At 42.4% G+C, this 23778-nt stretch overlaps 1 long non-coding RNA gene across 1 annotated transcript; it reads right to left on the reverse strand.

Annotated features, from left to right (window-relative positions):
- Positions 1 to 7585: 7585 nt before the first annotated feature.
- Positions 7586 to 23544, reverse strand: LOC136333485 (uncharacterized). Its single transcript, XR_010731045.1, has 3 exons — positions 23172 to 23544; positions 22009 to 22140; positions 7586 to 7730 (listed from the first exon to the last, which is right to left on the reverse strand). It is a non-coding gene; the product is annotated as an uncharacterized lncRNA (long non-coding RNA).
- Positions 23545 to 23778: the final 234 nt, after the last annotated feature.

The raw sequence follows: 23778 nt of genomic DNA on the forward strand, positions 1-23778 counted from the left end.
TCCCCAGTCAAGGCACATATGAGAAAGCAATCAATAAACAACTCAAGTGCCACAACGAAGAATTGATGCTTCTCATCTCTCTCCCTTCCTGTCTGTCTGTCCCTTTCTCTGTCTCCCATAAAAAAAAAAAAACTTATAAAAAAGGCAAATAACCCAATTTAAAAATGGACAACAGACATTGATCTAAAGTACTTCTATATATGGCCAATGAGCACATAAAGAAATGCTCAATGACATTAACCACCAGGGAAACATAAATCAAAACCACAATGAGATAAAATTCACACCCGCTAGGATGGCTATACATAATAAGTATTGGTGACGATGTGGAGAAATTGGAACTGTTATACATCACTAGTGGGAATGTAAAATGGTGCAGCAGCCCTGGAAAAAAGTTTTTGTTCCTCAAAATATTACACATAAAATTACCATATGATCCAGTAATTCCACTCCTAGGTATATGTCCAAAAAAATTGAAAGCAGGAAACAGATACTTGAACAACCTAGAGGCATTATTCAAGATAGCTAAAAGGTAGAAGCAATCCAAGTGACCCAACAACCCAATCTGATGAATAAACAAAATATATTATATCTATACAGTGAAATATTATTCAGCCATAAAATGGAATGAGGCATTGGTTCAATGTACAATATGGATGAAACTTGAAAACTTTATTCTGAGCAAAATAAACTAGTCACAAAGGACCATATGTTATATTATTCCATTTATATGAAATATTCAGAACAGGTAAATCTATAATGACAGAAAGTAGACCAGTGGTTGTTGCCTAGGTCTGGGGACCTGGGGGATTTAGAGATAATAGTTAAGGGGTAAAGGATTCCTTTTTAGGAGTGATGAAAATGTCCTAAAACAGATGCGACAGTTGTACAACTCTGTGAATCTAACAAAAGCCATTGAATTGTATACTTTAGTTAAATTGTATGGTAGGTGAATTAAACTTCATTAAAGCTACTAAAAAAAATTTTTTTTAAGGTAGGAGGATAAGCCTGTTACTTAATTAGTAGGGCATGACAAAGAGGTTGAAAATCTCTAGGGTCTCCAAGACCAAAGGAATTACCACTGCTGGGCAAGAACTGGGGAATTCTCTAATACCAACTACAGGAACCTGCTAGCTAAGTGGACCCAAGGGAAAAGCCATGGCTTTGGGAAGTTTTTCAAGGTTGTTTTCAGAAACCTGTGTTTGTTCATCTCCCATGAATACATCAATGTCCAAAGGGGATAATGTGTAGTGACACAAACTCTTTTGGTCCTCTGCAATTTTCAATGACAGTACATTCATGTCAAAGTCTTAGCTCTGGTGTGGACATATTTCCTGTTTATTAATAACCATTGGCTCACGGAGCTGGAAGATCACCTCATCTGTAAGATGTAGAACAGGGGTCCCCAAACTTTTTACACAGGGGGCCAGTTCACTGTCCCTCAGACTGTTGGAGGGCCGGACTATAAAAAAAACTATGAACAAATCCCTATGCACACTGCACATATCTTATTTTAAAGTAAAAAAAAACAAAATGGGAACAAATACAATATTTAAAATAAAGAACAAGTAAATTTAAATCAACAAACTGACCAGTATTTCAATGGGAACTATGGGCCTGCTTTTGGCTAATGAGATGGTCAATGTGCTCCTCTCACTGACCACCAGTGAAAGAGGTGCCCCTTCCGGAAGTGCAGCGGGGGCCGGGTAAATGGCCTCAGGGGGCCGCATGTGGCCTGTGGGCCGTAGTTTGGGGACTCCTGATGTAGAAACTAAGGTCCAGAGCAGGAGGGTTACCTGCTCAATCACATAAGCAGTAATAGAGGGGACTCAAATCATTCCTGGAAGTTCCCCATGCTAGTGACTACATCCTGAATGAATCAGTAATAGTCTAAAAAAAGGACAGGGCCCAGGCCAGTGGGAAGGGATGGATGACAGGAGGGAAAGGGAGAGGGTAGGTGGAAGTGGAAGGAGAAAGGGAAGTATGTGGTAAAGTAGGAGTTGTTACTATTTTGATTTACATTTTTTTCTCTTTAAGTTTGATTTCTTTCCATTTTGGCTTTTTCTAGTTAACCATGTGGTTCTGTGGCCTAGAAGAATTGTTGGTTCTTAAAGGTCATTGAAGGGTTTAGGGTTTAGTCCATTTTAAGAAATGGGCCACAGCAGGAGGAAGGCAATGAGTATTGCTGTTTAGGGAATGTCCCTGGCTCCTCTGCTGGAATGGACTTGCTGAGGAATCCTGACAGTTTGTCCTTACTATCTAACTTCACGTTTTTAAAAAGAACTCCTTAATGATTGGGAAGTTCCTTCACTCTCACCTGCCCTTCCCTAGTCTCTCTCTTCACTCTGCACACCAGTGCCCCCAAGTCTTGTCTGGTGACTTAGAGAAGGAGGAGGAGGGAAAGGAGTGCTTTTCCCCTTTCATAGATTCACCAGAGACACCCAGAGCACAGATCAGAGCTCTTGCTCCCAAGCTTTGACTGCTGGGCTAAAGATGAGAGTTGGCTGAGTGGGAAAAGACGAAAAACCCATCAGTTTCCATAGGTCATCTTCTCTATTCTTCTGCCTTCATTGGAACTGCTCTACAAAGCTGCAATAGTTCTGAAACCTTTTGTTCTTAGAACCCCTTGACACTCTTTTTTTTAAAAAATATTTTATTTATTGATTTTTTATTTTATTTATTTATTTTTTTTGTATTTTTTTTTTCTGAAGCTGGAAACGGGGAGAGACAGTCAGACAGACTCCTGCATGCGCCCGACCGGGATCCACCCGGCACGCTCACCAGGGGCGATGCTCTGCCCACCAGGGGGTGATGCTCTGCCCCTCCGGGGCGTCGCTCTGCCGAGACCAGAGCCACTCTAGCGCCTGGGGCAGAGGCCAAGGAGCCATCCCCAGCACCCGGGCCATCCTTGCTCTAATGGAGCCTTGGCTGCTGGAGGGGAAGAGAGAGACAGAGAGGAAGGAGGGGGTGGGGGTGGAGAAGCAAATGGGCGCTTCTCCTATGTGCCCTGGCCAGGAATCGAACCCGGGTCCCCCGCATGCCAGGCCGACGCTCTACCGCTGAGCCAACTGGCAAGGGCCTATTTATTGATTTTTTAGAGAGAGAGGAGTGAGAGAGAGAGAGACAGAGAGAGAGAGAAGGGGGAGGAGCAGGAAGCATCAACTCCCATATGTGCCTTGACCAGGCAAGCCCAAGGTTTCGAACCGGCGACCTCAGTGTTCCAGGTCGACGCTTTATCCCACTGTGCCACCACAGGTCAGGCCTTGACACTCTTAATTATTATTAAGGACCCAAAAACTGCCTGACCAGGCAGGGTGCAGTGGACTAGGATGCGGAGGACCCAGGTTCGAGACCCTGAGGTTCCCAGCTTGAGCACGGGCTCATCTGGTTTGAGCAAGGCTCACCAGCTTGAGCTCAAGGTCGCTGGCTCAAGCAAGGGGTTACTCGCTCTGCTGTAGCCCCTGGTCAAGGCACATATGAGAAATCAATCAATGAACAACTAAGGAATTGCAATGAGGAATTGATGTTTCTCATCTCTCTCCCTTCCTGTCTGTCTGTCACTATCTGTCCCTCTCTCTGATACTTTCTCTGTCTCTGCCACAAAAAATAAAAGAAAATAAAAAAAACCCCAAAGGGCTTTTATTTGAGAATCAATATGTGGGCTTTATCTATCAATAGTTACTGTATCATAAATGAAAACTGAGAAACTTTAAAAAATCTTTAAGTTCATTTAATAAATATGAACATAAGTAACACTTTTATTATTTTTTTTTACAGAGACAGAGAGTCAGAGAGAGGGATAGACAGGGACAGACAGGAACAGAGAGATGAGAAGCATCAATCATTAGTTTTTTGTTGCGACTCCTTAGTTGTTCATTGATTGCTTTCTCATAGGTGCCTTGACCGCAGGCCTTCAGCAGACCCAGTAACCCCTTGCTGGAGCCAGCGACTTTGGGCTCAAGCTGGTGAACTTTGCTCAAACCAGATGAGCCCGTGCTCAAGCTGGCGACCTTGGGGTCTCAAACCTGGGTCCTTCCACATCCCAGTCTGAGGCTCTATCCACTGCGCCACCGCCTGGTCAGGCAACATAAGTAACATTTTTATGAAAAATATATATTTCAAAACAAAGATATTTAATGAAAAGAGTGGAATTCAGCCCTGGCTGGTTGGCTCAGCGGTAGAGCATCGGCCTAGCGTGCGGAGGACCCGGGTTCGATTCCCGGCCAGGGCACACAGGAGAAGCGCCCATTTGCTTCTCCACCCCTCCGCCGCGCTTTCCTCTCTGTCTCTCTCTTCCCCTCCCGCAGCCAAGGCTCCATTGGAGCAAGGATGGCCCGGGCGCTGGGGATGGCTCTGTGGCCTCTGCCTCAGGCGCTAGAGTGGCTCTGGTTGCAACATGGAGACACCCAGGATGGGCAGAGCATCGACCCCTGGTGGGCAGAGCGTCGCCCCTGGTGGGCGTGCCGGGTGGATCCCGGTCGGGCGCATGCGGGAGTCTGTCAGACTGTCTCTCCCTGTTTCCAGCTTCAGAAAAATGAAAAAAAGAAAAAAAAAAAAAAAAGAAAGAAAGAAAAGAGTGGAATTTTTAATGACTGGCTTGATAAAAGACAGATGGATTCTCATATCTGCTTTAGTATTTAGTTAACTGTAATATAGTGTTTTGGTTGTAGAATAGGAAAAAAAGCTGGGTTCATACAGATACATAGTTGGAAAAAGGAGGAATGTTTTTTTGGTTTTTTTTTGTATTTTTCTGAAGTTGGAAACAGTCAGACAGACTCCCGCATGCACCGACCGGGATCCACCCAGCACGCCCACCAGGAGGCGATGCTCTGCCCATCTGGGGCGTTGCTCTGTTGCAACCAGAGCCATTCTAGCGCCTGAGGCAGAGGCCAGAGAGCCATCTTCAGCGCCCGGGCCAACTTTGCTCCAATGGAGCCTTGGCTGCGGGAGGGGAAGAGAGAGACAGAGAGGAAGGAGAGGGGGAGGGGTGGAGAAGCAGATGGGCGCTTCTCTTGTTTGCCCTGGCCAGGAATCAAACCCAGGACTCCTGCATGCCAGGCCGATGCGCTACCACTGAGCCAACCAGCCAGGGCAGGAGGAATGTTTTAATGACTTTTTCAGAGAATTGTGGTTATTCCCTTCAACACTACACCAAAATTAAACAATTATTAGTTTTGTAAAGGTTGAAACCATACTATAAACTTTTCATACTCTATTACATTAAAATTCATTGGTCTATCTCGGATGATTCTTTTACTCATGCATGGTTTTGTAAAATCATGCATTGGTCATCTGGGAAATCTTGGTTCACCGAGTCAATCGGATCTTGCAAATATTGACATATTTTATTATATAATATAAAAACAAAATTTTAAATAACATCCCCAATCTCAATCTTTACATTTTGGGAAACTGTCAGCCAATGGCAGTCAATACAATTTTCCAAAATCTTCATTTTTGCCCCAAAGCTTAAATTTTATAATTGGAAACAAATATATTTTCCAATTATAAAATATATTTGTCAGCTATTTTCCTTCAGGTGGCAGACTCCAGAAAATGTTGGCCAAACACACAAGTCTGACTTACCAAAATTCATGTTAGTCATACTGTCAAGTAAAAATAGTGTTCCATGAAAAAATAGTTCAGCTTGCAACTGGAATAGTTTCACAAGTGGTTTTCCTGAGACAATCAATCAATGTACTTGAAACAACCAATGTACAGCAGAAGTGCTCTAAGTATACTTCCCATTTCCTCACATTGAATTTTAGAAATATATGTACTCAGGGTTGAGCTTTAATAAAATAAAATTTTCCTGCTTCATTAAGGACATCTTTAGTAAAATTGGCTTTTTCCCCTTTGAGTCCTCAGTGGGGAAGACTATACCAGCAATTTAAATTTTTTTAATTTAATTTTTTTTTCTTTTTAAGTGAGAGAAGGGGAGATAGTGAGATAGACTCCCACATGTGTCCCGACTGGGGTCCACCTGGCAACCCTGTCTGGGGGCCGATGCTCAAATGAATTGAGCTACTTTTAGCACCTGAGTCTGACTCGCTCAGACCAACCAGCTATCCTCAGTGCCCAGGCTGACACTTGAACCAATTCAGCCATTGCCTGTGGAAGGGGAAGAAGGAGTGAAGGGAGAGAGAAGTAAATAATTGCTTCTCTTCTGTGCCCTGACTGGGAATCAAACATAGGATGTCCTTATGCCAGGCCAACGCTCTATCTACTAAGCCAACCGGCCAGGGCCTACACCAGCAATTTTTACCAACCATTGTTTTTTAACTATCAGTGCAAAAGTCAACACAGTGCAAATAGTATCTTAGAATTATAATGAAAACAGTTTTGATTTCATGGACTCACTAAAAGTGCCTTGGGGCCTCCAGAAGCCTATAGACCATACTTTGAGAACTATGGCAATATGTGTATGTGTGTATACGTTGAAATACATGTAAAATATTTCTCCTCTATGTTCACATTTCTCTGAATTAAATATAATTCCCAAGATTTTATCTGCAAAGTGCCCATGCCAGGTTTAAGAGGACCCTCTAGGTGAAAAGTTTCAGGGTCTGACCACAATTTTTTTTGTGTGTGTGTGTGACAGAAAGACAGAAAGAGGGACAGATAGGGACAGACAGACAGGAAAGGAGAGAGATAAGAAGCATTAATTCTTTGCTGCGGCACCCCAGTTGTTCACTGATTGCTTTCTCATATGTGCTTGACCGGGGCTATAGCAGACCGAGTGACCCCTTGCTTAAGCCAGAGATCTTGGGCTCAAGCTGATGAACCTTGTTCAAATCAGATGAGCCAGCGCTTAAGCTGGCGATGTCGGGTTTTCGAACCTGGGTCCTCTGAGTCCCAGTCTGATGCTCTTATCCACTGCGCCACCGCCTGGTCAGGCATGACTACAATTTTTCTTATAGCTTCTGTGATCTTGTTCAGACTCATATCTCAACTAGGCTTCCTATAAGTGTTCTTTTGGGGCCATAACAGACACCATTCCATTTCCTTGGGGAAGAACATCTGGGAGGTGGCAGTGTTACCTGCCCTGCAGGTGAACGCCATGCTGCATCCCCTGATTTATGGGCCTGCCTCGATGAGCAAGATGTGTGGTAAACTGAGTTCAAACACTCCACAGGAGTCTCAAAGATCAACCTTCAGAGTGACTCAGTTGTCACTTATAAGCCAAAATTGCTCCCCAATTTGGAATCCAGGGAGTGCCCTCTCCTCACATTGGTAAGCAATGATGTATTTCTGATTCTAATACAAAAGATCAGAGGCTAATGGATGGGGTCACATAGGTAACCGCAGAGATTTTCTTGGAAGATACCCTAATCCCCAGTTTTCTAGTTCTCCCTTTATTAAAAAGAGGAATGTGAAGACTACATGATTCCTCAAGGATTCTTCTGAGTCAAAAGTACTGATTCACTACATGCCAGACCACCGTGACCTGGAAAAGAAGCTGATCTTGCTGTGGGGGTTACTGTGTATCTGTTCTCTCATCAGGGAAGTGCTCAGACCATGAGGTTCCAAACTCTCTCTGTCTCTTGCTAAAAAAACAATTTTTTAAAAGATTTTATTTATTCATTTTAGAGAAGGGGGAAGAGAGGGAGGGGAGGAGCAGGAAGCATCAACTCCCATATATGCCTTGACTGGGCAAGCTGAGGGTTTCAAACCGGTGACCTCAGCATTCCAGGTGGACGCTTTATCCACTGCGTCACCACAAGTCAGGCCTGAAAAAACAATTTTAGAAGATTTTAGATGTAAAAAAAGCTGTGGATGGCACAGAGTTCCCAAACCCAGTTTCCTCTATTGCCAAGATATTAAATTGGAATAGTACACTTGTCTCAATAAATTTACCAAAAGTAATACATTATTAGCTGTGTTATTAACTAAGATCCATACTTTATTCAGATTTCCTTCCTGTTTACCTTATGCCCTTTTTTCAGTTTCAGGATCCCATCCAGGAAACCACATTACATTTAGTCATCATGCCTCTTTAGTTCTCTCTTGACTGTAACAGTTTCTCACACTTTTCTTACACACAGTATTAAGGGTACATACTATCAACAATATGACATCACTATTGTTGATCATCTGGCTGACATAGTGTTTGTCAGGCTTCTCCACTATAAAGTTATTTCACCCCCAACTTTCATACTGTACTCTCTGGAAGAATGTCACTTTGAACAGCCCACACTTAGGAAAGGAGAGTTAATGCTTCACCTTCTTGAATGCAGAGTTTCTATATAAATGTGGAATGCTTCTGAATAGATTTATCTATTCTCCCCATTTATTTATTTATTGAATTATTTATTTATATCCATATGGACTCATAAATATTTATGTTATACTTTGGGTTATAATCTAATACTATTTATTTACTTAAATGATTCAGCTTTGGTCACTGGGGGCTCTTTCAGTTAGATCCTGTATCTCTTTGATATATCTTCATTAGTGCATGTGTGCATTAGTATCTTACTCTTTGGCATCATAAGATGCTCCAGGCTCAGCTTGTATATTTCCTGCCCCAGTCCTAGAATCAGCCACTTCTCCAAGAAGCCATGGTTCCTTTTATTGAAGAATGATATTAAAAACCAAGATCTGAGTGAAGTGTGTGCATGCCTGCTTCTGGAGTGTCATTGCTTCCAGATCTGCTCAACTGACAGAGCCAGGAAAAATATGTGTATAATATCTGTGTATATACATATACCTATACATGTTTTACATGTATCCACTTGTAACTATATATACATACATATAATTTATATAATTTTTTAAGCTAGAGAGACAGGTAGATAGGAAGGTAGAGAGATGAGAAATATCAGCTCATAGTTGTGTCACTTTAGTTGTTCATTGATTGCTTCTCATAAGTGCCTTGACTGGGGGGCTCCAGCTAAGCTTGTTACCCTTTACTCAGGCCAGCAACCTTGTGCTTCAAGCCAGTGACCTTTGGGCTCAAGCCAATGACCATGGGATCATGTCTATGATCCCATGCTCAAGCTGGTGACTCTGTGCTCAATCTGGTGAGCCTGCCCTCAAGCTGGGTGAGCTCTGTGCTCAAGCTGGCAACCTCGGGTTGGAACCTGGGACCTCAGCATCTTAGGTCAATGCTCTATCCACTGTGCTACTACCACTGGTCAGGCAGCTCCACTTGTAACTATATTAAACTAAATATGAGTTCATACTGATGCCTCCAACTCTAATCCATTACCACAGGGATCATTCTAGCCTCCTCTGCTTGCTTACCTGTAATTTCCCACTTCAACACAGTCAGAAATTAAGCTACCATCTGACATCCATTTACATAACTGTTCAATTCCATACACAGTGGTTCCTGAACTGTTAATGTATATCCCCATAGGAAACAACTTTATCAACTGCAGTAAAGTTCTTATGTGCTTCTCCTTTTGCCTTTGGTCTTACAGCCACCACTCATTTCCAAAGTTATGTGGGTCAGTACCTTTTTCCTTCACTCCCTCATCCCAGTTTTTTTCTTCTTTTTCCAAGTGAGAAGAGGGGAGATAGAGAGACAGATTTCCACATGTACCCTGACTGGGATTCACCCAGCAACCCCCATCTGGGGCTGATGCTCTGCCCATCTGGGCTATGCTAGCAACCTAACTATTTTTAGTGCCTGAAGCAGAGTCTCCATGGAGCCATCCACAGCATCCAGGCTGATGTGCTCGAACCAAATGAGCCATGGCTGCAGCAGGGGGAAAGAGAGAAAGAGAGAGAGAGAGAGAGAGACAGAGAGAGAGAGAGAGAGAAAGAAATAGAAAAAGAGAGAAAGGGGAGGGGAAGGGGTTGAGAAGCAGATGGTAGCTTCTCCTGTGAGCTCTGACTGAAAATCAAACCCAGGACATCCACACGCCAGGCTGACGCTCTAACACTGAGACAACGGCCAGGGTGTTTTTTGTTTGTTTGTTTGTTTTTTGGTGACAGTGACAGAAAGAGAGACCAGATAGGGACAGACAGGAAGGAAGAGAGATGAGAAACATCAATTCTTTGTTGCAGCACCTTAGTTGTTCATTGATTGCTTTCTCACATATGACTTGACTGGGCAGCTCCAGCAGACTGAGTGACCCCTTGCTCAAGCCAGGGAGCTTGGGCTCAAGCTGGTGAGCCTTGCTCAAACCAGATGAGCCCACACTCAAGCTGACGACCTTGGAGTGTTGAACCTGGGTCCTCCGCGTCCCAGTCCGAGGCTCTAGCCACTGCGCCCCAGGGCCTTTTTTTTTTTTGAGAGAGAGTCAAAGAGAGAAAGATAGAACATCGAGCTGCTCCTGTATGTGCTCTGACCAGGGAATCTAACCAGCAACCTCTATGCTCAGCAACCAACTGAGCTATCTGGCTGGCTGAGGCAACTTCACTCCCTTCAATGAAGTTTATTCATACATTTATAATACAATTAGATTCCTTTGTTGTAGTCTGCATTCCATTCTGCAATTCCCTAATTTACTAAATAACTTTTAAAACTTTTCATACATTAACATTCACTCTGTGCCACTGCCTGGTCAGGCAAAGTTCTATGGGTTTTGACAAATACATAGTATCATGTATTCACCATTACCTTATCATGAAAATACAGTATCATATGGAATTTTATCACCCTGAAAAATTCCCTGTGCTTCACCTATTCAACTCTTCCTCCATCCCAACCCCTGGCAGTCACTGATCTGTTTATTAGCTCCATGGTTATGCCTTTCTCAGAATGTCATATAAATAGAAGCATTCAATATGTAGCCTTTTCAGACTGGCTTCTTCCGCTTAGCAATATGCATTTAAAATTCATCTAAAAATTTTATCTATGTCACAACAGCATGAAGCTTAAAAAATGGAACAGGTAGAAGGAAGATGAAAAGGCAAAAGGGTCAAGTATACAGTAATGAAGGGAGACTAGACTACAGGTAGTAAGCACACAATGCAATATACAGATGATGTGTCATAAAAGTATACACTTGAAACACATAGCATTATTAACCAATGTCACTCCAATAAATTTAATTAAAAATAAAATTCATCAATGCCTTTGTACGGCTTGATAATTCATTCCTTTTTATTACCAAATAGTATTCCATTGTAAGTCTATAACACAATTTGTTTATCCAATCATTTATTGAAGAACATCTTGGTTGCTTCCAGGTTTTGGTGATTAAGAACAGAGTGGCTACAAACATTCATACCTACTATTTTATGTGGATATAAGTTTTCAAATCAGTGGCTAAATACCTAAGAGTGCAATTGTGGATTGTATAGTAAGACTATGTTTAGCTTCATAAGAAATTTCCACTCTCTTCCAAAGTGGCTGCATTTTGCATTCTCACCAACAATGAGAGAGCTCCTGTTGCTTTACATCCCTGCCAGCAATTGGTCTTGTTTTTAACTTGGATTTTAGCCAAGCCAATAGGTGAAAATATATTTTTTTTTTAGTGAGAGAGAGAGAGAGACAGACAAGGACAGACAGAGAGAGAGACAGAGAGAGAGAGATGAGAAGCATCAATTCTTCATTGCAGCACCTTAGTTGTTCATTGATTGCTTTCTCATACGTGCCTTGACCAGGGCTGGGGGGCTCCAGTTGAGATAGTGACCCCTTGCTCAAGACAGCGACCTTGGGCTCAAGCCAGTGACCTTGGGCTTCAAGCCAGTGACCTCTAGGCTCAAGCTAGTGACCATGGGGTCATGTCTATGATCCCATGCTCAAGCTGGTGACCCTGTGCTCAAGCCGGTAACCTGGGGGTTTTGTTTTTTTATTTGTTTGTTTTTTGTTTTTTTTACAGAGACAGAGAGAGTCAGAGAGAGGGATAGATAGGGACAGACAGACAGGAACGGAGAGAGATGAGAAGCATCAATCATTAGTTTTTCGTTGCGACACCTTAGTTGTTCATTGATTGTTTTCTCATATGTGCCTTGACCATGGGGCTACAGCAGACTGAGTAACCCCTTGCTCAAGCCAGGGACCTTGGGTCCAAGCTGGTGAGCTTTGCTCAAACCAAATGAGCCCACGTTCAAACTGGCAAGCTCGGGGTCTCAAAACCTGTGTCCTCCGCATCCCAGTCGGACGTTCTACCCACTGCGCCACCGCCTGGTCAGGCAACCTGGGGGTTTTGAACCTGGGTCCTCAGCATCCTAGGTGGAAATAAAAATTTAAGGAAACAATCTTGATATACAAAGCTACATTTCTCTTTAAAAAGTTTGTGTTCATTTCTCTGAAGTAACTTATTCTTATATTCTTTTGTTTCCCACATTTAACCAGGCACCAAGTCATGCTGATTCTTTATGCTTGCTGACAATTCCTTTTTCTGCACTCATTTTTATTTTTTAATTTCATTTAACTTTTTTAAGTGAGAGGAGGGGAGATAGACAAATTCCCGCCGGTGCTCAGCTGGGGCTGACGCTCGGAACAACCAAGCTACCCTCAGTGCTTGGGGCCATCACTCAAACCAACCGAGCCACTGGATGTGACAGGGGAAGAGACAGAGAAGAGGGAGGGGAGGGGAAGAGAAGCAGATGGTTGTTTTTCCTGTGTGCCCTGATCGAGGATTGAACCCCAGATGTCCACACACAGGGCTGACGCTCTATCCACCTAGCCAACGGGCCAGGCCCCTTTTTCTGCATTCTGATAGCCACTCTTCTGATCCAAACTTTCATTACCTCAAACCTGGATGAAGCGCTATAGAAAGACTACTTGTTTCTGTTTATATTTTGTAACTATATTTTCTAATATGAAATGCTTCTGAAGTTATGTACCTTTAAAGTATACCTCTAAAGGTCAAATGGACAAACTTTCTAGTTCTAAGAGTGTCATACACAGAAGACACAAGAAGTTTCCTTGTTCCAACCAAACTCACACAACGCAGTCAAAACAACAACAAATTGTAATCTTCTTCGAACAATTTTTATCTTGGTAACTTTGCTTTTCTTTTTTTTTTGTTTGTTTGTTTTTTTTTTTTTTTTTCTTCATTTTTCTGAAGCTGGAAACAGGGAGAGACAGTCAGACAGACTCCCGCATGCGCCCGACCGGGATCCACCCAGCACGCCCACCAGGGGCGGTGCTCTGTCCCCCAGGGGGCGATGCTCTGCCCATCCTGGGCGTCGCCATATTGCGACCAGAGCCACTCTAGCGCCTGAGGCAGAGGCCACAGAGCCATGCCCAGCGCCTGGGCCATCTTTGCTCCAATGGAGCCTTGGCTGCAGGAGGGGAAGAGAGAGACAGAGAGGAAAGCGTGGCGGAGGGGTGGAGAAGCAAATGGGCGCTTCTCCTATGTGCCCTGGCCGGGAATCGAACCCGGGTCCTCCGCACGCTAGGCCGACGCTCTACCGCTGAGCCAACCGGCCAGGGCAACTTTGCTTTTCAAGGTCTATGGCGAGCCTGACCTGTGGTGGCACAGTGGATAAAGCATCGACCTGGAACGCTGGGGTCAATGGTTTGAAACCCTGGGCTTGGTCAAGGTACATATGGAAATTGATACTTCCTGTTCCTCCCTCCACCTTCTCTCTCTCTCTCTCTCTCACTCTCTCTCTCTCTCTCTCTCCTTGGAAATGAACAAATAAAGAGTTTGTGGAAGACCACTCAGTGGTTGTTCCTCAACATTATTTAAAAAAAAAAAAAAGATCTATGGCGGATGGCCTATTGAACCAAACTGAAAGCCTTCAGTCCAGTATTCAACATTCATGTAACTAAATTTCTCTTTAAACTGCTTTCTGAGCTCTCTGTACTAAGTGAGTCTTTTTACCATCCTGACATGCAATTTGGAGACTTTCAATTCCTTGTCATCATTCCTAACATTCCTTTCCATTTGGAATGCTTTATCTCTTCTATTTCCCTCAGTCAGTGCCCCAGCTCAAAATGATCATAATCAAAGCTTTTTCCTAAACAAACTCACTCCATTTTGATTTCTTTTAGTTCTCATTTAATCAATAATATAAAATAGTCACACCGTCTTTAAAAAAATTTTTTTAATTTGATTGGTTTTAGAGGGAGGAAGGGGGAGAGAGAAACATTAATTTGTTGTTCCATTTATTTATGCATTCATTGGTTGATTCTTTTTTTTTTTTTTACAAGAGAGAGAGACAGAAAAGGAGAGAGATGAGAAGCATCAACTCATAGTTGTAGCACTTTAGTTGTTCATTGGTTGCTTTCTCATATGTGCCTTGACTGGGGGGCTCCAGCTGAGCCAGTGACCCCTTGCTCAAGCCAGCAACCTTGGGCTTCAAGCCAGGGATCTTTGGGCTCACGCCAGTGACCATGGGATCATGTTGATGATCCCATCCCATACTCAAGCTGTTGAGCCTGTGCTCAAGCTAGGACCTTGGGGTTTCAAACCTGGGACCTCAGTGTCCCAGGTCGATGCTGTATCTACTGTGCTACCACCAGTCAGGCTCATTGGTTGATTCTTGTCTGTGTCTGACCTGGGACTGAACCTGCAAACTAATGACACTCTAACCAACTGAGCTACCTGGCCAGGGCTAGTTATACTATTTTGATTTTCTGTTGTTTAAGGCTGTTCTCTACTGTTTCATGTATATTCTTTCTATCTAATCATTAGTCAGTAAACACATTTATCAATAATTGAAAGGAAATACATGAAACATTCTACTTCTTTTATACTTCCTCCAAAGCTCTTGCCACAGTGCCATACACATAGCAGGAATTAAATAAATGCTGGTTGAATGAACAGATTAAAAAATTGTAAAACTTGCCCTGACTGAATAGCTCAGTTGGTTAGAACATCATTCTAAAGCGTAGAGATGGCCAGTTTGATCCCTAGTCAGGGCACATATAGGAACAGATCAATGTTCCTGTCTCTCTCTCTCTCTCTCCCTTTCTTTCTCTCTAAAATCAATAAACTTTTTTTAAAAATTGCAAAACTGAGCCTGACCTGTGTTGGCGCAGTGGGATAAAGAATTGACCTGGAACACTGAGGTTGCTGGTTCGAAACCCTGGGTTTGCCTGGTCAAGGCACATATGGGAGTTGATGCTTCCTGCTCCCCTACTCCTCCCCCCTTCTCTCTCCTTTCTAAAAAAAAATAAAAAAATAAAAACAAAAAAATAAAAATTGCAAAACTATTTGAACTATTTTAATATTTTCTTATATAAAAATGTATGTGTTGACTATAGGAAAAATAAAAAATAAAAGCCTAGAAAATACAAATATTCAAAATAGAGAAAAAGATTTTATATATCTCTGTATAATTCCATTACCCAGAAATTAGTACTATTAACATCTTGGTTTTATGTGTAATCTGCTATACTTTTCTCTATGCGTGGATGGTATGTGATTTGAAGTGCTGACTATATTTTGTGATATGAAATGCGTCTGAAGTTATGTACCTTTAATGTATACACCTCTAAGGGACAAAGAGACTAACTTCCTAGATCTAGGAGTGTCATACACAGAAGTATACCAAACACCTAAAGTAGACTTGGTATTTCTGATTTCCAGCACAGCGACTCTCCCAACAAATCCTACTTCCGCTCAATAATCCCAATGCATATTCTCCATGCTGTCCTTTATCCAACATTCAAGAATTAGAGAATCATGATAGAGTCCCAAGGAAGAGGGTGAATATTAATTGCTCCCTCTTGTTCCCTTTGCTGAAGACCTGTGATTTCCACCATAAGATACAGTTATATACTCATTAATATTAGTTTGAAAAAATAACCTATTACTGGCAGTAAAGATGTATAAATAAAAGGTACAACATCATATACTTGCCACATTCCTGTTGGGCAGGCAGCAAGGATAGAACTTCTGGTGGGCAAAGTGGCGTTTTTTGTGTATACATATTTTTGCCCTCTTCAAGAAGGGTAGGCTTAGTAACAGAATAAACTCTAGAAAACTTTCTAAATAATATGCTATGATTGTCTTGGGCTTTATGGTGGGGGTAGTCCAGCTGCAGGCATAGCCTCTTATTTTTTAAAAATGTGCATACTTGCCTGATCTGTGGTTGCCGCAGTGGATAAAGCATCAACCTGGAATGCTGAAGTCGCAGGTTTCAAACCCTGGGTTTGCCTGGTCAAGGCACATATGGGAGTTGGTGCTTCTTGCTCCTCCCCCCTTCTCTTTCTCTCTGTCTCTCCTCTCTAAAATGGATAAAATCTTTAAAAAAAGATTTAAAAAATATGCATACTTCCTAGATATGGCTAGACCAGGGGTCCCCAAACTTTTTACACAGGGGGCCAGCTCACTGTCCCTCAGACCATTGGAGGGCTGGACTATAAGAAAAACTATGAATAAATCCCTATGCACACTGCACATATCTTATTTTAAAGTAAAAAAAAAACAAAATGGGAACAAATACAATATTTAAAATAAAGAACAAGTAAATTTATTAAAAAAAATTTTTTTTTTGTATTTTTCTTTTTTTTTTTTTAATATGAGTTTTTTGCACAAGTGCTTCTTAAAGCAATTCTTTTTTTTTTAATTTTATTTATTCATTTTTTAGAGATGAGAGAGAGAGACAGAGAGAGAGAGAGAGAGAGAGCGAAGGGGGGAGGAGCTGGAAGCATCAACTCCCATATGTGCCTTGACCAAGCAAGCCCAGGGTTTCGAACCGGCGACCTCAGCATTTCCAGGTCGACGCTTTTTGTATTTTTCTTTAGTTAGAAACGGGGAGGCAGTCAGACAGACTCTCGCATGCACCTGACCAGGATCCACCTGGCATGCCCACCAGGGTGTGATGCTCTGCCCATCTGGGGCATCGCTCTGTTGCAACCAGAGCCATCCTCCGTGCCCGGGCCAACTTTGCTCCAATGGAGCCTTGGCTGCGGGAGGGGAAGAGAGAGACAGAGAGGAAGGAGAGGGGGAGGGGTGGAGAAGCAGATGGGTGCTTCTCCTGTGTGCCCTGGCTGGGAATCGAACCCGGGACTCCTGCATGCCAGGCCAACGCTCTTCTTCTTTTTTTATATATAAATAAATTTTTATTAATTTTAATGGAGTGACATCAATAAATCAGGGCACATATATTCAAAGAAAACATGTCCAGGTTATCTTGTCATTCAAATATGTTGCATACCCATCGCCCAAAGTCAGATTGTCCTCCGTCACCTTCTATCTAGTTTTCTTTGTGCCCCTCCCCCCCCTCTTTCACTCCCCCCCTCCGCCCATAACCACCACACTCTTGTCCATGTCTCTTAGTCTCATTTTTATGTTCCACCAATGTATGGAATCATGCAGTTCTTGGTTCTTTCTGATTTACTTATTTCACTCCGTATAATGTTATCAAGATCCCACCATTTTGTTGTAAGTGATCCGATGTCATCATTTCTTATGACTGAGTAGTATACCATAGTGTATATGTGTCACATCTTCTTTACCCAGTCATCTATTTTTTTTTTACAATGATTAAAGCCTTTAAGCAAACTCTTGGCCAATACAGCAAGAATCCATAAAAGAGTAGTGTCCTTAACATGTTCACCAAGTCCAAGTTGGCACCAACACTATTCCAAATCCCTGCAAATGCAACCCAACCCCAGTTCAGTCCGTTAGGAGCTGTCACAAGGAGCAGGAGTCCAGAAAAAGTCCATATCCAGGCAAAGTCCACATGGCACTGGAATTGTTGTCACAATTCTATACTTTGCATCTCACGTCCAAGTCCCAATGACTGCTGCTTCTAGCTGGTAATGATTCAGGTAGATTGGAAAAGCCATCTGCAGCATGTGTGGAGATGGAGCTTCTGTTCTCCTCTGCCTGGAGAGATGAGACCAGGTTGCTTTTCCCTGGAGCTCTGTGACTGTGGTTTGGAAAAGAGAACCTTGGGATACACTAAGCAGTCTCGGTGTGGCTTCTTCAGTGTTCCTTGGTTGAACAGTACTCTTAGTTTAGTCCAAGTTGGTTTTTCCAGATGATAGTTCTTAAAATTAGCTTGTAATCCACTTTGGTTCTGGGAGGTGGATGTTGGTACGTCCGCCTACTCCAGCACCATCTTGTCTTCAGAACAAGTAAATTTAAATCAACAAACTGACCAGTATTTCAATGGAAACTATGGGCCTACTTTTAGCTAATGAGATGGTCAATGTCCAGTTCCATATTTGTCACTGCTAGCCGTAACAAGTGACATGATGCACTTCCAGAGCCGCGGGATGCACGCATCCCGCGTCACTGGAAGTAGTACTGTATGTGAGCAACGCAGCGCTTTGAGGCGCCGCCATAAACAGTACTTCAGGAGCACAGGATGCATCTCACTGACCACCAATGAAAGAGGTGCCCCTTTCGGAAGTGCGGCAGGGGCAGATAAATGGCCTCAGGGGGCTGCATGTGGCTCACGGGCCCATAGTTTGGGGACCCCTGGACTAGACAGTTTGCAGGTGTATTCAACTAAGCGTTAATTTTCAAATAAGCGTTAACCTTCAGACTAGCTGCAATTTTCATTTATTTATTTAAATTTTAGCAAGAGAGAAAGGGAGAGAGAGACAGGAACATCACTCTGTTCCTGTGTGTGTTTTAACCAGGAACCAAACCAGCAACCTCTATACTTCCAACCCCGCTATCTGGTCAGGGTAGCAATTTTATGACTTTTTTTTTTTTTTTTAATTTTATGACTTTTATTTTTTAATTTTTATTTTTAAAATTTTTATTTTATTTATTCATTTTAGAGAGGGAGAGAGAAAGACAGAGAGAGAGAGAGAGAGAGAGAGACAGGGGGGAGGAGCTGGAAGCATCAACTCCCATATGCGCCTTGACCAGGCAAGCCCAGGTTTCGAACCGGCGACCTCAGCATTCCAGGTAGACGCTCTATCCACTGTGCCACCACAGGTCAGGCTAATTTTATGACTTTTAAACTAAACTAAAATGTGCTCAGAGCTTCCTGGAGGATAGAGAACAGGTTAGAAAATTAGACATCTGTAGCAGTTTGTTAACCTCCCGCCATAAAGGGAAACAATCTAAATGTCTATCATTACAGAACTGGACAAATAAATGATAGAATCAGTCAACAGAATACTATGAGGTAGTAAACAAGAATGACAGACAGAGAGCTCTTTAGGTACTGACATGGAATATTTTTAGAATAAATTAGGTGACAAAAAGCAAGATACAGAAGTGTGTATAGTATTTTGTTGTTTGTGTTAAAAAAATAAAAACATAAATTGACATGCATGGAATTGCTTATATATGTATAAGTATCTCTAGAAGAATATTTATTAACCTAATAATATAGTTTGCTTGTGAGAGGGCATCTGGGTGCTTAGTGGACAAAAGTAAAAGCCTCCTTTCATTGTATTAAAAAATATTTTTTTAAAATTGATTTTTGAGAGAGAGGAAGGGAGGGAGGGGCAGAGAGCGAAAGTGAGCAAGGAAGATCAATCTGTAGTTCTAGCCAACCATGTACTCACTGATTCTTGTATATGCCCTGACCGAGACTTAGCTACCCAGCTAAGGCCTTTCATTGTATTTTTCACATTCTTCTTAAAATTTGAACCATGTGAAAATATTAGCTCAGGTATTTTTTTGTTTTTCTTTTTTGGTGACAGAGTCAGAGAGAGGGACAGACAGGAAGGGAGAGAGATAGACGAGAAGCACCAATTCTTCGTTGCAGCACCTTAGTTGTTCATTGATTGATTTCTCATATGTGCCTTGACTGGGGGGCTACAGCACACCGACTGACTCCTTGCCCGAGCCAGCAACCTTGGGCTCAAGCTGGTGAGCCTTGCTCATACCAGATGCGCCTGCGCTCAAGCTGGCGACCTTGGGATTTCAAACCTGGGTCCTCTGTGTCCCAGTTCGACGCTCTATTCACTCTGTCACCGCCTGGTCAGGCTTAACTCCAGTTTTTAAACATAAAATTATATGGTCTAAGAAACTAACAATATAGTTGGAAAAATGAGGTTTTACTTATTTAAAATTTTGTTTAATGTTTATTTCATTGCTTATAGAGAGAGAGGAAGGGAGAGGGAGAGAGAGGAAGATCAATCTGTTCCTGTATGTGCCCTGACCGGGGATTGAATGGGCAACCTCAGTGCTTCAGGATGATGCTTTAACCAACTGAGCTATCCAGCCAGGGCAAGAAGATAAATTTTAAATTAAATGCTTCAAATGGTTACAAATGAGGAAGATAGCAAATTTGGTGGTAGTTACAGATAACTCCACATACAATGTCAATTAGCAGGTATATAATGTTTGGAGTATTATATCAGATTATCTGACTGATGAAGTTCCTCTTCTATGGCTGGTAGTATGAAATCAATGTGATATAGTGGGAAGAGCATGAGTTTTGAGATGAGGTAGAAATAAATTCAAATCCTAGCTATTCCATACAATGGTTTTATAAACTTGGGTAAGTTATTTAACCTTTTTGGAGTTTCAATTTCCTCATCTATAAAATAGGTGAAACTTTTTTTTTAGTCAGATTTTTTAAAGTCTTTTTTTTTTTAATGTGTATTTTATTGATCTTACAGAGATGAAGGGAGAGAGAGAGACAGGAAGATCAATCTGTTCTTGTATGTGCCCTGACCTGGGATTAAACCATCAACCTTTGCACTTAGGGACGATCCTGTAACTAACCGAGCTATCCAGCCAGGGCTAAAATGAATGAAATCTTGTTAGGATTATTATAAAGGTTAAATTATATAACATCCAAGCAACAAATTTGTTGGTTTACTTAACCCCTTTTCTTATATAAATTGATGAGCTGAGATGGACTGATACACAGAAATGAAATGTTTTGAGGAAATATAGAGTGCAGTGAAAGATTGACCTGTAGCTAAAGTCCCCGTATGTACAATTTAGTTTGTCAATCTCGTATTTCTTATGAGGCATGAAGCTTTTTAATACCTCAGAAGTTTTAAAAATCCTTGGCCTATATAGTGTCCTCATTTTCCTTTTCCTTCCCTGTCTGATAGATGGCCAGAAGGAAGAGAGTGCTTTGAAACACATTCAACTATACCCTAATAAATATTCTATGGGAAAACATTTATTCTAATGCCCATTTCTAATAAATATACTTTTAAGAGAAATTTCGCTCTCTACAACTTACTCAGCATTCGAAAAATCAGTGTATTACTCTTCTTTTATTAGTAAGTCTCATCTTAAGATACAACATATCAAACCTAAGGTTACCCACCAATTACACTAAAACGTATTGATATTTTACATTGAATACATTGAGTGTCATTTTATATGTCCACTAATTTTCACATTTGTAAAACCACGACTGCATTATATATGGAAATATTAAATCATTTTTAAAATCCAGACCTTATATAGCAGTCATCAAATGTAGGAGAATGGGAGTTCCTAACTCCCATATTTAATGTCAAAATACTGACAATAAGTGTCTTTGGTAAAGGTCCAGGATAAAAAAAGGTGATTGCTCAATCATATCTTCCTGGCTATCCTCAGGGTTGTCTGGTAGGCACTGAGTAGAAGATTATTTTTTATATAGGAAAAAAATATTTTTGTGTGTCATATATCCTGGAAAAAAATGTACATACTCAAATTTCCTGTCCTTGAGATTCATTATATTTGTTTAAAGAATTTAATGAGGTTATTCAGGCAATTGCATCAGAAATTATTTTTGTAATAGTGGTAGGAATGACAAGTTGTTCCTTTGTAAAGCTGCACCAGTCAATACCTGTTTTTGTCTAAGGATGTATCCATACCAATTCTGGACAATCTGGATAGCTTTGAAGTGGGTTGGGCAGTGTTGAGTTTCTTTTGTTGGTGCTATTAGCTTGGGTTGTGACCTAGTCATACATGCCTTGAAAACTTAAACAGCACTGAAGACACAGGCTAATTAAGCACCACAAATTCTAACTACATCCAGTGTGTACCTGGCATTTACATCAAAATAGTTTTCTAGAAAATGTACAAGACTTTCCTCCATTTTCTACAACTTATTATCTAGAGAGCACATTTCACTAACATGTTCTGCTCAGATGAAAAACACTATCCTTTTTTTTTCTGTATGTGAAATGCCAAAATGAGCATTACCTAACCAAAGAAATCTTCAAAATGTTCTTTAAATAAACGTTTGGCATTATTCATTTTAAAAATCATATTCTTGCCTGACCTGTGGTGGTGCAGTGGATGGAGTGTTGACCTGAGGTCTCGGGGTTGGCAGCCCAGGCTTGCCCCATCAAGGCACATAGCAGAAGCAGCTGCTATGAGTTGATCCTCCTCGCTCCTCCGCCTCCTTCTCTCTCTAAAAATAAATAAAATCATTAAAAAAAAATCTTTAAAAAATCATTATATTTTTTACAGAATTTTAAGATTCCAGTTCAAGGGAGGTAAAATATTAAATATTGCATAATCAAGATATACAAAGTCCTTTGTTAAAGTTGCAAAAGAGGAGACAATGCCAAATCGTTTGCTTTTAGCCAGCCTCTGTTGGCTAAAAATCATAAGGACATTCACTGGGCCAAAGGACATTTACTACACAAACTTCACCAAGCGCCTTTCTAGTCATCTTTGATGATAAGATTTGTTGGGAGTATGAGCATTTAAAAACCCCTCTTTATGACAAAGGAGACAAGAGATAACAAGTAGAGTTCCTTAGACGAGAAAAGAACAGCCTCCCACCCCAGCTCCAGCTATTGCATCACAGATTTGACAAGAATCAGTTGGCAGGACCCAGGAGTAGGGGGAGATAAAGAGTAGCTAACAAAGATGAGTTCTTGCTGTTAAGTTTGGCACTTTGCTAAGCGCCTTATGTTATCGAAGTTATTCATAACGGCAACTCATTGAGGGTACTAATATCAGTCACATTTTAGATGAACAACAAACGCCGGAGGTCACACAGCAAACAGGTGGCGGGACCAGAACTCGCAATTGCTCTCGAACACACTCCTGACCACGGCGTCCAGCCGCGCGGTCTGGTTGCGCGCGCTCAGCGCGGCCCTCCCCTGTTCCTTCGTGGGATAGTTCCTAGTACTGAGGCATGGCGCTGTCCAGTCCTTAGGCCTGCCGCCTTCCGCCAGCAAGAGAACGCGGCACCGGGGTGATCCGCCCGCAGGCTGTAGAACTGCCGCGCCCAGCCACGTCTCGGCACGCGGGCGGGCCGAATCGCCTCCCGTCGGCCATCCCAAGCAGCCCCCACGGTCTACTGAAATCCTCGCGCTGGGCTCTGCTCGGAAGGGCCGGAGGCGCGCAGCTGAACCGGCGCTGCACCTCGCCTCTCGCAGCCCCCGTACTCCCGCCCAATGAACCTGAAGCAAATAGTTGAGGCAGCCTCACCTGTACCAGAGAGGCGAGACCTCTAGTGACTGACGCTCCGCTCTTCCAACCAGAGCCTGGTGGGAAGGTGGAGCCTGCTGAGAATGATTGCTTATTTCTCCAATGCCGGTGCAGCACACCGTCGTCCGGAGTCTCTGCGCCTGGCAGTGAGCGACAGGTGGGAGCTGCGTCCGCGCCTTTTGCATATTTGACGTAGAAGCGTCCCGAGCACATGGTTAATTCTACTCACCAATTCTTGCGGGTCATCCCTGCAGCCGTCATTTTTATCAGAAATGGAAATTCCCCAATCCTTTCCCGTCACCTCAGATGGGGGCGGGATGAACGGTATACTTACTGACCAATTGTACCACGCGACGTCCCGTGACAAAGTGACCGACACTTTATGACGCCAATGAAGTCTCCTATTGTCAGGGGTCACTGTGACTGACCACAAGGCCAACTAATCCACTTTAAGGTCGTGACGTGATAGTCAGAGAATTTGACCAATAGACATAGAAAAAGACCGGAAGTCCGCGCGCGGGGAATAGGAGGCGGGTGTTCGCAACCGCCTAGGCCTGCGCGGGTCAACGCATCTTGGGGGCCCAGAGCCAGAGAGTGGCGCGTGACG

Source organism: Saccopteryx bilineata, chromosome 4 (genome assembly GCF_036850765.1).
Source record: "Saccopteryx bilineata isolate mSacBil1 chromosome 4, mSacBil1_pri_phased_curated, whole genome shotgun sequence".
Classification (NCBI taxonomy): Eukaryota; Metazoa; Chordata; class Mammalia; order Chiroptera; family Emballonuridae; genus Saccopteryx; species Saccopteryx bilineata.